This window comes from Denticeps clupeoides, chromosome 7 (genome assembly GCF_900700375.1).
Source record: "Denticeps clupeoides chromosome 7, fDenClu1.1, whole genome shotgun sequence".
Taxonomy (NCBI): domain Eukaryota; kingdom Metazoa; phylum Chordata; class Actinopteri; order Clupeiformes; family Denticipitidae; genus Denticeps; species Denticeps clupeoides.
In genome coordinates, this window is record NC_041713.1 from 24,125,544 (window position 1) to 24,140,281 (window position 14,738).

Consider the following 14,738-nt stretch of genomic DNA (forward strand, 5'->3'; position numbering starts at 1 on the left):
TTTAACTGTATATTTTTCATTTTATCTTTTACAAATTTGCTGAGAACATGCTATACCAGCTGCCACCAGTTTGGCTTAATGGAAGCAGGACACGTGAACGTCGTCTTTGTGCTGGTTTATGTTCCTGGCCTTGTGCCTCACGCCTGTGGGCTTGTTTGTTTCCTTTTGTTTTGGCCTTCGTGGCATTTTCGTTGGTGTTCTTAAAAGATCCCTTTTGCCCAGATGTCCCGTCTCGGCCCTTCCTTCCCCCGTCTGCCCTCTGTCGTGACAGATAGCCAAATAATAGTCACTTCCTTACAAGAAACATTAAAAAAGTGGATATTTTACATTTTCTTCAGGACCATCCAGATTGTTAACATGTATATCTTGATGAGTTTTCTGTCACAGCGCAGAAACGCAATGTGTAGGTGTGTAGTGTGTTGCACACCCTGCTCCGATTTACCATGTTGCTTTTGTGATGGCGTTCATGTTCACTTGTAATCTTGGTATGGCTCTGAGTGTGTGGGTGAGTGCATGTCTTATTCCACTCTGATGGAGGAGGCTGTGGGAGACAAGCTGAGCAGCAGCTGCTCTTCTGTCGCTGCTGGAGTCAGCTTTATTCGTAGGGGTTATTGAATTATCCTTCCTGGCAAAATATGCCCTCATATGCCCAAGGCCACAAGGAGCTCAGACAATAACTAACCCTTCGTTTGCATGCCAAATGCATTAACATGGAGACAGAAGAAGGAGTGTATTTTTTCTAAAAGGAATATCATATTTTGTTGTAATCTGGTAACTATGGGACAGCAAGTCAAGGCAAATTGAACATTTTTGTTCAATTTTGTTCAACTTTCTGTTGTTGTCTTGTGCCAGAATCTATTGATGTGACAACTGGACCAGACATGCTGAACACAAAACCCACGGTCAGTGCTCCACATTAGACAGCCAGTAACACAAGTCAGAACTATTGTGTATATAGACAGAAGGTGTTTGAGAGTCATGACTCCAGGCAGCTGCATGTAGATGATGCTGCGTGGAATTACGGGGTAAAAAGCTTGAGAACAAAATACAAAAAGAACAAAATACCTCTCGTGAACTGGGTTTTTTCCACATCACCCCATGTTACCTAACATGTTACCAACAGGTAGATTTATTAACAGTGAGAGACATAACAATAAAATAAAATTTTTAAAAGCATTTTTAACAAGTTAGAAATAAATGAGCATTTTCATGAATTAAATAAGTATTTGATCCCCTATCAGTCAACAAGATTTCTGTCTCCCAGTTGTATTTTATACAGGGAAGTAGGTGACATTGGGAGCTTCTCAACTCGTCAACAATACAAAAGACATCATAGAAGCAGTCAATCTATCCAGATTCCAAACTCTGCACTATTGTCAATACCAAAGAGCTGTCCAAGGAAAATTAGACACATAAAAAAACCTACCATTGAAAATTATAGACTTATGATTTCTTCATTAGATGGCAAACTAACAAAATCAGATCAAATGTATTTCCCTGACTGTACAAGAAGGTTCACTTTTTAATTAAATGAACTGGCCAGCATGTATTCAACCCTTGGGTTTTACACCTTTTCTGTAGTCTTTCAAGTTACTAAAGAAGATCCTGTGGTGCAGAGTTTATCGGACCTACCAGAAGGTCCAATAAACTTTCCATTTAAAAAAACAGCAGCAGTACATCTTTGCATTTCAGCATTCTCCACAATATATCATCTTACCATTGACTGAAAAGGATGCAAAACATTGGGGAAAGTCAGGGTTTTCTGCTGCCAAGGGTGGGAAGAAATCTGCATGTAATCGAACACATTAGTCTCTATGTGTATGTGTGTACGTCTTAGATAACAAGCAACCCTCCCATTCAGATGTGGAATGGGACTGAAAAGATTTATGCATCAGCGTTGAATCTACATCTTTATGCCTTTTGGAGTACATGCTAACCAAACAAAGCAATAGGAGTGTGCAGCAGATGAAAGCCTACAGATAATACCCCTACGGTCCTCCTCCATATCTGCTGTTGCTATTTTTAGTACTTTAGCCATTTTCATTCTGGACATCTTTCCAGCCCTTAAGCAGGTTTTCAGTACACCACTTGTCACCAATAATTTTATTTTTTAAATGTATACCATATTTATTATCAATTAGAAAAAAAAAAAATTGTATTATCATATACAATTTTATGACACTCCAAATGACCCTTAAAAAGAAAAACATCATGTGCCACTGGTTTCCTTAGGTAAATGTGACCATCTGACATCACTCACAAGCCATATCTCCCTTTGATCTTGATTGTATGCAATAGTGCTGCCACATTATCAGTTGCATGGGAAATGAAGGGAGCTTTACAGTCTGTTGTTATTCTAATCCAATTCTTTGAATTCAGCTTTAAATACTGCTTATAAATAAACTATTATGAATTACACAAGGCTTAATCAGTACAAAAAATTAACACATTTTCAGATATGTTTTAAATAAATATCTGAGATTAAATATACAGTGGGTTTGGAAAGTATCCAGGCCCCCTTTAATCTTTCATTCTTTGTTATATTACAGCCATTTGCTAGAATACTTTTTTTGCTGAGTTGATCTTTTTCCTCATTAATTTACACACAGCAACCCATATTGCCAGAAAAACACAGAATTGTTGACATTTTTGCAGATAGAACAGTTGGGACCGTGGAGGTGCAATAATTTCTGTACCTGAGTGTCTCCAGGGGGACTGTCCCTGTAAATCGCTCTGGATAGGGGTGTCAGCTAAATTCTGCAAATGTAACAGCCTGGCTGATTTTATTGACGAACAGGTAGGAGTGGGTTTTTGTCCACAATGACCTGACTATTGAATATGAATTTCTGAATTGGTGCTATTGCAGAGTTGGATAAGAATTGTATATTTTTGATGATGGCTGGTGGTGAATATGATGATGTGATTAGTGCTTATTCCATTGCCACTGGATGTCTGTGCTCAATTTCCTGAACTCTGAAGGGCACCGGTGCGCACCCTCTCTAGATATTACGGTAGCGCGTGAAAGTGCGACATTACGGTAGATGAGCGGCGCTGTCGCTCGGATTCTGTGATATTTGCGAACCGTAAAGAGCGCCGCGATGTCAATAAAATTCTCGTGACTGCAGACCGTCCGGAGGCGGAATAACGAGCACCGTGGAACTGTCGCCTGCTTCTTCTCCGGTAAGGAAGACGTCCACGCGCGTTCACTTGTTCGAAATACAAGTTTCCCTGAACGGGCGCCGCACACGAGTTGCACACTTTTCATTTCAAGTCTAATTCCATGTGCGCTTCACCACCGCGTGTGAATAAAGGGACGCCGGAGCTTTCTGTGTGAAGGTAGACGCCGCCTTGTTTCACCTTCACTGTCCGTTCTGTCGGAACGGAGTTGGGTTAATAATTCGCGTGGACAATTGAAAATAGTCAGACGCGTTAGGCGGTCACAAGGAAAGCAGTACGAAGTTGAAAAAAAAAAAAAAACGAAGTTGACATTTCTTAAAGAATACAAAGCCCGCGTTCTCACGTGTTTCCGACTCAAGGCTTTAGAACCGTCGACGGAGAACCGAGAACCTGAAGGAACCTCCAGCCCGCAGGTCACAGTCGGACAAGTGACCTGCGGGCTGGAGGTTCCTTCACAGCGTGCAGCAAGGAGGAAGCCAGCGGTCTTCCAACAATTCAGCCATATTAATATCTATTGTGGCTTATATGTTAATCATGCCTGTGGACTGCATTGTACAATGTAAATATAGTATATGCAGTGTGTGTTGCTGTTGATACGGTGTTTTACACGCTGTACAGTGTGTGTCTTTTTTATGCTGTACAGTCTGTATACAGTGTACGGGGTTTTTATACACTGTAAAGTGTGTTGACATTTTACATTTACAGCATTTATCAGACGCCCTTATCCAGAGTGACTTACAATCAGTAGTTACAGGGGACAGTCCCTCCCGGAGCAACTTAGGGTTAAGTGTCTTGATCAGGGACACAATGGTAGTAAGTGGGATTTGAACCTGGGTCTTCTGGTTCATAGGCGAGTGTGTTACCCACTAGGCTGCTACCTACTAGGCTACTGTGTTTTTATAGGCTGTACAGTGTTTTATACACTGTACAGTGTGTGTGTGTTGATGTACTGTTTTATACGCTGTACAGTGTGTGTGTGTTGATGTACTGTTTTATACGCTGTACAGTGTATGTGTTTGTTGATGCAGTGTTTTATACGCTGTACAGTGTATGTGTTTGTTGATGCAGTGTTTTATACGCTGTACAGTGTGTATACAGTGTTTTTATATGTTTTACAGTGTGTGTGTGTGTGATTGATACAGTGTTTTATACGCTTTATATATTGTCAGGATTTCCCCCTGTGAGGATGTTGAAAACATGTGTTCGGGTACGCGTGAGGAAGCGGGGCCAGGATGTATAAGGCAGTAACGTCTCTGCAGAAAGAGTGGCATGTGCTATTGCTGGACTTCATGAGCCATTGAAGCTCGAAGCCATTCTCATGAGAGCCATAGTGGCAGTAACATTGCCGAGTTACAGAAAGGGGCAGTGGAGGAATGGGCAAACTAAGCACCACATGCTGTTCAAAATCTTCCAAGGTTGATTCTGATGCAGTTAGTTTTAAATGAAAATGTGTTATTTATGGACATTTGAGCTGCTGCCTTATAAAAAGTCTCTGAAGTGCTCACTCACTCTGGAGTCTCTGCTCACTGTTGGCTGCTGATTCATTTGAAAGGTCTGTGCGTGGCAGCACTTTTGTTGATGTTGATCAGCGTAATCAAGGTACAATTAGCATGGCGAGACTCCGTAATCAACGGCTGATCGAGAGTTAGTGTGACTAACCCGAAATAACCCAGATACTAATAAAATTATACTATACTATACTATATACTATATGATGTCTGAAAAAATAAGACATTATGTCCTCTTGATTAATCTGATTATAATAATGCAGTCTTTACCACCTGGTATTTGTGTTTTTTTTATATATATATAAAAAGGTTCGAACCAGCAACCTTTCAATTACGGGTCTGCTTCCTTACCCACTAGACCACCACTGCCCCAATGGCTGTCGCACAGTGTTGTAAAGGGTTTTAACTCTATATTTTAATAAATGAGCTTGTGCTTTGCATTTGCACCACAAATTGCTTTAGCTGACCATGTGTTGTGGGTGTTTACAGTGAGGTCAGGAATAGCAATTCACAGCCATTTTTAGAGTGCTCAGTGTCAGTAAAGGTACAAATAAGTGGGTTGTTACTGGTGAGTGGCTTGTGATTGAGCCCTTCACTCTGAGAGCAGTAAAAGATAAAGCCCATGGGTGGCTGTTGAGATTATGCTCTGTGAAGTGGCTGTGAGAACATGTATCAATACCATTATTTTCAGACTGACTGAGTTCTGAAAAATATTGTCTGTCAGTCGTAACACATACAGGTTCAAGCAATCAACAACTATCATTGTTTCTTATTTAGCCCAAAATCACAGTATGTCTCAATGGCTTTGACAGGGCCTGCAGTTGACACCCCCCACACTTGACCCTTCTGCACACAAAGAAAAATTCCACTAAAAAGCTCATGGAGAAAAAATGGGAGAAACCATGGGAAAAATTAAAACAAAAGGTGTCAAGTGTAAGAGCAGGGTTTGGTCAGTGCAATAGGTTTAAGAAAATGATCGGTTAGTAGTAGGGTTGTTCGAAAATATTGATCCAGCAATATATTGTCCTGTTTTATGTGGTGATATTGTATCGATACAGGGACATCAAGTATTAAAATTCTTATACAAATTTAATTCAGAATTCAGTTCTGAGTTACGTTCTTTTGGCTGAATTATTAATGTAACGTCATCTACACAGTTGTCATCTACACATAATATCTTATGTATCAGCTCAGTTTTTACATATTCTGCCTCTTCCAGTTCTCAGAAATGTTGCCAGTCTCTGGTGTAGGCAACTGTGGTTCGAATCCCGGCTTCGTCAATCTTATTATGGGCCAGTGGTGGCCTAGCAGGTAAGGAAATAGGTGATGGTTAAATGACTGACTAGGGGTGATGGTTAAATGCAGAGGACACATTTCGTTGTACCACTGTGTGCTGTGCTGCAGTGTTTCACAATGACAATCATATTCTGTCATATTCAGTGAAGTGTATAATATCGAAATATGTACAGTATCAAAATATATCATGATATAATCGTATCGGGAAATGTATTGTATAAGATCCTTGCCAACACCCCTAGTTAGTATCAATTATAACAATCAGATTAAACAAGAGGAAATGTTTTCAATGAAAATGAAGAGACATACTATAGAATAGTAGTTTAGTATAGTTTTTATTTAGCAAAAATACATTTTATTAGTATCTGGGTTATTTCGGGTTAGTCACACTAACTCTCGATCAGCCGTTGATTACGGAGTCTCGCCATGCTAATTGTACCTTGATTACGCTGATCAACATCAACAAAAGTGCTGCCACGCACAGACCTTTCAAATGAATCAGCAGCCAACAGTGAGCAGAGACTCCAGAGTGAGTGAGCACTTCAGAGACTTTTTATAAGGCAGCAGCTCAAGTGTCCATAAATAACACATTTTCATTTAAAACAAAACAACTAACTACATCAGAATGATTGAACTTATCCAAAACAGAGATTCTGATCTTTCCGGGCAACAACTCCCCTCAGCAAAACCTCTCAATTTAAATTGGCTCGCTACTGTTAACACCTACGGCGTCTGCAAAAAACCTTGGAGTCTGGTTTGTCTACAAACTGAGTCTGAACCATCACGTTGCTGCGATCTCCGGATCCTGCAGGTTCACAGCTCCTCATCCAGGCAATGGTCATCTCGAAACTCGTTTATTGTAACTCTCTCCTGGCTGGAGCCTCTGCAGTCACCATAAAACCACTCCAGATGGTCCAAAATGTGGCAGCCCGTCTCATCTTCAATCAGCCAAAATACACCCATGTTACACCTCTTCTTACCTCCCTCCACTGGCTCCCGGTAGCTGCTCGCATTGAGCAGAGATGTGCAAAGATCAGGTGCATAAGGCTTGGAAGTGTGTTGAGTTTATCATTTTTTTGGTGATGGCAGTGCATTGAGAGTTTTTGCAGTGTCTGGCAGTTTCAGTTCTGATGCTGCGGAACCGTCTGCTGGACGGACTATGTTCCGAGGTCGACGGATGAGGTGTTTCTCGTAAAGCTGGGAGATGGTGGAGGTGGAACCCTGATGATGTGCTCTGCTGTCTTCACTATCCGCTGCAGGGCCTTCTGCTCAGCGACAGTTCCTGTACCAGACAGTGATGTAGCAGCAGAGAACACTCTCAGTGGTCCCCCGGTAGAACAATAATTTCAATTTTATTACCTTATCTTAACTCTTTTTAGTGATTTGCTGTTCTGCACATTAGCGCTTCTCAACCTGCAGAACGCTGCAGCACAGTTTGATTTCACCTTCCCAAATTCTCCCACACCACTCCAGTGCTGCGTTCTCTCCACTGACTTCCTGTAGCTGCCCCCGCATCAGATTTAAAATACTGATGCTTGAGCATCCTCCTACCTCAGATCTTTCATCACTCCTCGCTCTGCACCTTGATCTCTCCGATCCTCCAGCACTGCTCCACTGGTACCACAATCTCTCAAGGTACTGGAAAAGCCTTCATCTAGACTCTTCTCTGTCATGGAGATGAGGTGGTGGAATCAGGTTCCACTAGATGTTCCAACAGGTTCCAACAGCTGAGTCACTAAAGATCTTTAAACAAAATCCTTTTTACAAAATACTTAGATCTAAAAAGGCTTTTGCTAAAATAAATGTTTTGGTTCTGAGCTAATGTTATTCACAGATTGGGATGTAAGTCGCACGCTGGAGATGTAGAGACTAATGGGATAGGGTATTTTGTATGATAAACAGAAGGTCCAGAAGATAAAGCCTGTGGCATTTTCCGTGTTGTATAGGGAAGTCGCAAAGTGAGCACAAAGGCTCACGTGGTGGTGCCATTAGTGCTCGGCTTTCCATTGATGTTCATGCCGATGGATGTCAGAGTTGTTCTGTTTGTCCGGCCATTTCTGTTGGTCTTTGGCGATATGAACACTAGCTGCATTCATGTTTTATATGTTCCTCGTTATATATTCAACTTGCACTGTGTGTGGTTTCATTCCTCAGCTCACCCGCAGGAGATTCTCCATTTTCTCAATTTGAAAAGGGTATCTGTAGCCTTTTTGTACCCATGTTTCTTCATTATTAACTGTGATTAAGTACATGTAACAGACTGCCTTGATGCTACCATTGCCATGCAACTACGGATGGGAAATGTACTTAAAAAATTAAAAAGCACAGTTTAATTTGAGGTATATATATATATCTTTATTTTGTCCACTGTTTTCTTAGTTAGTGTATTAATAGCCTGTTTGAAGCCAGTTGTTAATAGCCTGTTTTATAGCTTTGTTCTCAAAGATATTACAGTTGGTTCTGTCATGGTATTTTGATTGGCTGAGAGGACTTATTGTGCCTTTAAATATCACTGGAACATGATTTTACTAGGTGAAGCTTAATGTGACCAGAGGTTGCCTCAGTGACGTTGCTCAATTCAGTAAGTTTAGTTATGGAACTTTAATTTAAATGGCTGCAATCATCATAGATACATATTAAAGGTAGACTTTTAGCCTTCATGGTTATTGTCCAACATGGAATGTCATGATTCCCTGTAGACAATTTACAGGCTTTACTGTGCATATCCCCATAGAAAAGTGCATCTGTACCTTCTCATTACCTTCTGTTTTGTCCTGTTGGTCAGCTGTGGGTTACTTCTGTCAGCTGACACTTTCTGTAAGAAAACCTCCTATACAGGGAGTGCAGAATTATTAGGCAAGTTGTATTTTTGAGGAATAATTTTATTATTGAACAACAACCATGTTCTCAATGAACCCAAAAAAACTCATTAATATCAAAGCTGAATGTTTTTGGAAGTAGTTTTTAGTTTGTTTTTATTTTTAGCTATTTTAGGGGGATATCTGTGTGTGCAGGTGACTATTACTGTGCATAATTATTAGGCAAATATATACCCATTTCAAATTTATTTTTACCAGTGAAACCAATATAACATCTCCACATTCTCAAATATACATTTCTGACATTCAAAAACAAAAACAAATCAGCGACCTTTCTTTGCAAGGACATTCAAAAGGCTGCCATCCATGAATTCTGTCAGTGTTATGATCTGTTCACCATCAACATTGCGTGCAGCAGCAACCACAGCCTCCCAGACACTGTTCAGAGAGGTGTACTGTTTTCCCTCCTTGTAAATCTCACATTTGATGATGGACCACAGGTTCTCAATGGGGTTCAGATCAGGTGAACAAGGAGGCCATGTCATTAGTTTTCCTTCTTTTATACTCTTTCTTGCCTGCCACGCTGTGGACACGTGAGATGGAGCATTGTCCTGCATGAAAATCATGTTTTTCTTGAAGGATGCAGACTTCTTCCTGTACCACTGCTTGAAGAAAGTGTCTTCCAGAAACTGGCAGTAGGACTGGGAGTTGAGCTTGACTCCATCCTCAACCCGAAAAGGCCCCACAAGCTCATCTTTGATGATACCAGCCCAAACCAGTACTCCACCTCCACCTTGCTGGCGTCTGAGTCAGACTGGAGCTCTCTGCCCTTTACCAATCCAGCCACGGGCCCATCCATCTGGCCCATCAAGTGGTGTTCAGTGGTGGTCGTCTTTCAGACTTTCTTACCTTGGCCATGTCTCTGAGTATTGCACACCTTGTGCTTTTGGGCACTCCCGTGATGTTGCAGCTCTGAAATATGGCCAAACTGGTGGCACGTGGCATCTTGGCAGCTGCACGCTTGACTTTTCTCAGTTCATGGGCAGTTATTTTGCGCCTTGGTGTTTCCACACGCTTCTTGCGACCCTGTTGACTATTTTGAATGAAACGCTTGATTGTTCGATGCTTTGCAATTTTAAGAGTGCTGCATCCCTCTGCAAGATATCTCACTATTGTTGACTTTTCTGAGCCTGTCAAGTCCTTCTTTTGACCCATTTTGGCAAAGGAAAGGAAGTTGCCTAATAATTATGCACAACTGATATAGGGTGTTGATGTCATTAGACCACACCCCTTCTCATTACAGAGATGCACATCACCTAATATGCTTAATTGGTAGTAGGCTTTCGAGCCTATACAGCTTGGAGTAAGACAACATGCATGAAGAGGATGATGTGGACAAAATACTCATTTGCCTAATAATTCTGCACTCCCTGTATTAGTATTGAAGATGGGCTTTCAGTGCAGAGTAATGTGATTTCTGTGGAGTTGAAGCTGTATAAGATGCATTATCTGATTGGCCTTAATGCTTTTCAGAGGTTGAAAACATTGATGGTAACGTGGAAGCACGTTATAAGTCGCTCTGGATAAGGCCGTCTTATGCCATAAATGTCCCAATCATGATGTGATGTCCCAATCAGTTTTTATGCTGCACAGCAAGCATCATGCACAGTGTTTCTGGACACTTTCAGTGGAGAATCGGTAGAAGAACACTAGCATGCTACCTTCCTGAAAGCTCATGTGCTTTCTTTGCCAACAACATGGAGTTATGGGTGCCTAAGCATGAAATGAGACCTTTCCATGTTTTCTCTGACAATCTTTATATTAATGCATAACTATGACCTGCAAATTCAAACATTCAACTGATTGTTAATACCAAAAGATGATTAATACAAACCAGGTTCACTAATAGAGAATTCCTAATGGAATCATATTTTTCTAAAATCAATTAAGAGGTTAGGCTGTGACATTTCAGTCACATAAGGGTGACATAAGGTGATTATTGTAATGTGTAATATTACAAATCTCATTTCAACTCTACACTAACTTGCATTCTTTACATACGCAGTACTTCTGAAGGGGGCAAAGCGAAGGTCTGGATTGTGGAGGGAGCACCTGCTGCTGCTGGTCAGGAAGTCAGCTGTTAGTCTCTGCTTCCTTCAGGCATAGACATTCCCTTACTCTGAGGTAAGTCAGAATGTCCCTCCTAAAGAGACCGTTATTTTAACCACAATAAAAGAATATAAGTACATCCACTAATCAACCAGGGTGTGTTCTGCCACAGAAACCTCCCATGTACTGTAATAATGTCTGTTTGTGATCCTGGGATGTGACAGAATGAGTTTTGGTTGGACCGGTGACTATTGCCATCATGGCGTCGGGGTAAGTGAAGTGTGGAGTCCTGCACACTGCAGCACATTCAGTGTTTCTTCCGGAGAGGGAATAATGCTCCATTCACACTGAACTGTTGGTCAGCACTTTCTGTGGATTCCTGCAGTCATGTCTGCATGTCTGCAGCCAGACTGTTTTTGGCAAATGGCAAAAGCTCACTGAAGCTTTGTTAATTCTGTATGTGGTAAATGGAAATGTGGGGATGTGACTGTGCTGGGGGTTAAGCAGCTGGTTTTTCTGGAGCCCTATGTTAAGCAGCTAGGATCACCACTCCAAATCCCAGTTGACTTTCTCTTAGCTGTGTGTGGCCTGGTGCCAGTAGCGGTGGACTCGAGTTGTTCCTTGGGGGTACATGTGGGGCCAGGAGAGAAGGTGATGTGCTCAAGGAGGCAGTCGTCTTGAAATATGGCACAAATCATGATTCTCTCAATTAAAGTCTTTATTTACTTCCACATCCTTGCCAGATCTGAATGGTAATAGGATGTTTGATAATGTGAATTATTAAAGTGGGTCAGGACATCATTTTGGGTTTTGTACTAGCAAGTCGATTAGATAATTAACTGCAGTTACCATGCTTTTTTACTCAAGCCAGAAACTGTCTACCACACACATTTTAAAACATGCATTTGCGTGTGGAATTGTGTATAATTGGCACTTGTGTAGCCCTCTACACGTGTTCCTGTTGAGGCTGGGTGGTCACGTACACCAACGCAATGTAAACGCCGGTCAGCAATGGCAAAGAAGCTGTTAGTGTCGAATCCGGACCACTTGCCTGATTGGTTGCGTGCAAACTCAGCAATCTCCGCGCAGTACAGCAAACTCTTGGTCATCCACATAAATCAGCTGATTCAAAATGTGTTTTTACTATCATGGCTCCAGCTCATTATGAAAGTGAGCAAAACTTTTTTTGTATTCCAGGTCTCCCCAATGTTTATTTATTTATGTTTATTTCTATTACTTTTATTTTACAAATGGAAGGATGTGTAATATTGTGAAATAGTTCTTTGCATGAAATGCACATATTATTTACATGGTTTCCAAAAGTAAACAGCACTGCATTGGTTCTTTTTTCCAATTCACTCCACAGTCACACAGTTTGAGGTGAATAGATACATTTATAATAGAAAACATGGAATTCAGAAGAATTAAAATTCTCATGTTCATAATGTTATCTGATATAACTGATTCTTAGTTACATGGTTTGCATGCATATCTGGAATAAGCAGGTTGCAGGTTGCATGAAATATTATGGCCAATTACAGGCAAGTTAGTTAAAATCATTGGACTGGTGGACTTGTGATCTGAAAGTTGCAGGTTCAAGTCCTGAGTCGCCAATGTGGGTACTAGTAGTAGGCTGTGTATGTAGTGGGGTGGTATTAACCTAGTGGATAAGACACTTGCCTATGAACCAGAAGACCACAAAGTCACAGTTTCAAACTGTACTTACGCCCATTGTTTTCCCTGAGCCCAGTCCAGGGGGACTGTCCCTGTAACTACGGATTGTAAGTCACTCTGTATAAGGGTGTCTGGTAAATGGCAAATGCCCATTTACCACATTTATCTGGTAAATATAAATGTGCCACGGAGGTCCCCTTGATCAAGGTACCAAACACTGCTCCTCGGCTGACTTTCATGGCTGCCCACTGATCACTACATTTACTGATTATTTATTACATTGAGTGCCGAGTGCTGTGTATCACATATGACAAAAAATCACTTTCAACCAATGTTGAAATAATTATTAATAGTTAAAAATACAATAAAATAAAATAATTAAAAATAAAAAACAGTCCCTGTTTTATGTTTGATTCACAATCTGGTAGAATTACAGATTTCAGGCATCTGTGAAGAGCTGACATGCTTGAGACGTGTGGTTTTCAGTGATTGGCAGTGATTCAGCTAGACCACGACACGTTTGAGCTATTAATTTTTCTCAATGCTGAGGCGTCAGGGTGCTCAGGGTTGTACTTTGGTACAATTGAGACCAAGCCGCTAAAGTGGCATCATCAGAGGAGCATTGAGGCTTATTCATGACTAATAACGCCTGACCAGTCCAGCAGTGCACTGGTCAGATCAAATGGTCTGAAGAGGGTTTCATTTTATGCATTGCATTAGTTGATTATTGAAACCCTAGTCTTTTTATAACAAGGATGACCAATTCAATCTGTACATGTTATTTAGCTCTTTGTGTGAATTGATTGTTGCAGTGATATATTTTTGTACATTTTGTAGACTTAGTCTGAGTAGTTTTAAGTAAAAAGTTAAAGTGACGTGATTTGGTTATTATGATTCACAGCGCACAACATAATGTGTCCTCTACTTTGTGACACCTTGGCGGCTCGGGATTCCAACTGGCAACATTCCCATTATGGGTCCACTTCCTTTCCCACTAGGCCACCACAAACCCATATTCTGACACATTCTAACCACATATACGTAAATACATGCAAATCCAGGTGAACATTCTCACCACCTGAAAGCCTAGCTGCTTTTATGTATTTTACATTAAAGAGATGTTGGCAGCATGGCACATAACACTGCAGGACTGCTGAGGGGCTGCCCTAATAATTGGATGGAGTTAGATTGTGTGTGTGTGTGTTTGTATCCATACTGCTGTCTAGTGGAATTCCGATCTTCAGATATGGAGGCCAGACCATCATCTTGATCCTGGAGCAACAGAGCACAATGTGTCCCTTTCAGCAGTGTTTCAAACGGTTTCTTTTTTCATATGCTTTTTCCATGAAGCCAATTAAAGCACTGTTTAGTAGCCATTGGCAGTTCTTGTTGATGTCAGTGTTCTTATTGTAAAATATTGAAAACGCCCGGCAGATGCCTCCAAGCAGGAAGTCCTGGTGCTGTAGATGTTGCCTTTGTTGAAGACCCTGTAGATAAGATTCGGCAAAGGCTTTTGAAAAGAGTTCATGCTGTCTGTGTATTATTAGATTGAATAAACTCAGCAGTTATTCGAATTTCGTGCTCCTGTAGACCTTGACTTTGTTCATTTTACCCTTTTTAGATGTTGAGGTTAACTCCGGTTGATTCAAAACACTTCTCTTCAAGGGAGAACTGAAGAACTGTGATGGAATTTTTTGTTGTGGTAAAACTGACTGTTTTTTTTTCTCAACACTAATGCTGACAGGACCAGTGTTTAGATCAAATTGGTGATTCAGCTTCAAAAGATGGTCATACGACCTCCATTCATTCATTATTTTAATCCGCTTACAGTGATGCCAGAACCTAGCCCAGCAATCAATGGGCAAAAGGCTCATGCAGACCCGCCCCTCCCACAGAGATCCAAAAAGATACACAACGAAACTCTCTACTCCTCGGTCACACAAATACATTTAAAATTTTTACTATTCAGAAAAGGTCATATGACGCAAGAGAAGATTTCTAGTGAGGAACCTATTAAAGTGTCTTCTCCAGATGTATCTTCTTGAAACCAGTGTTCTACTGTTTCCACACAGATACTGTATAAAAGGCCTCATTAACAACTGGTGACCACAGTTCTGGTGTTGGAGCACTGTGCACCATTTCTTTAAAGCAATCA

General features: G+C 41.0%; 1 protein-coding gene across 2 annotated transcripts in view; it reads left to right on the top strand.

Moving 5' to 3' along the window:
• The first annotated feature begins 3,023 nt into the window (after positions 1-3,023).
• tp53i11b (tumor protein p53 inducible protein 11b) overlaps positions 3,024-14,738 on the top strand; it is a 38,911-nt gene continuing 27,196 nt past the window's right edge. The window contains exons 1-2 of one of the 2 annotated variants that reach the window (XM_028986438.1): positions 3,024-3,180; positions 10,866-10,984. The gene's annotated coding sequence lies outside the window, so the exon portion shown is untranslated. The remainder of the gene's footprint in view (positions 3,181-10,865; positions 10,985-14,738) is intronic. The other variant, XM_028986439.1, reaches the window with a different exon arrangement.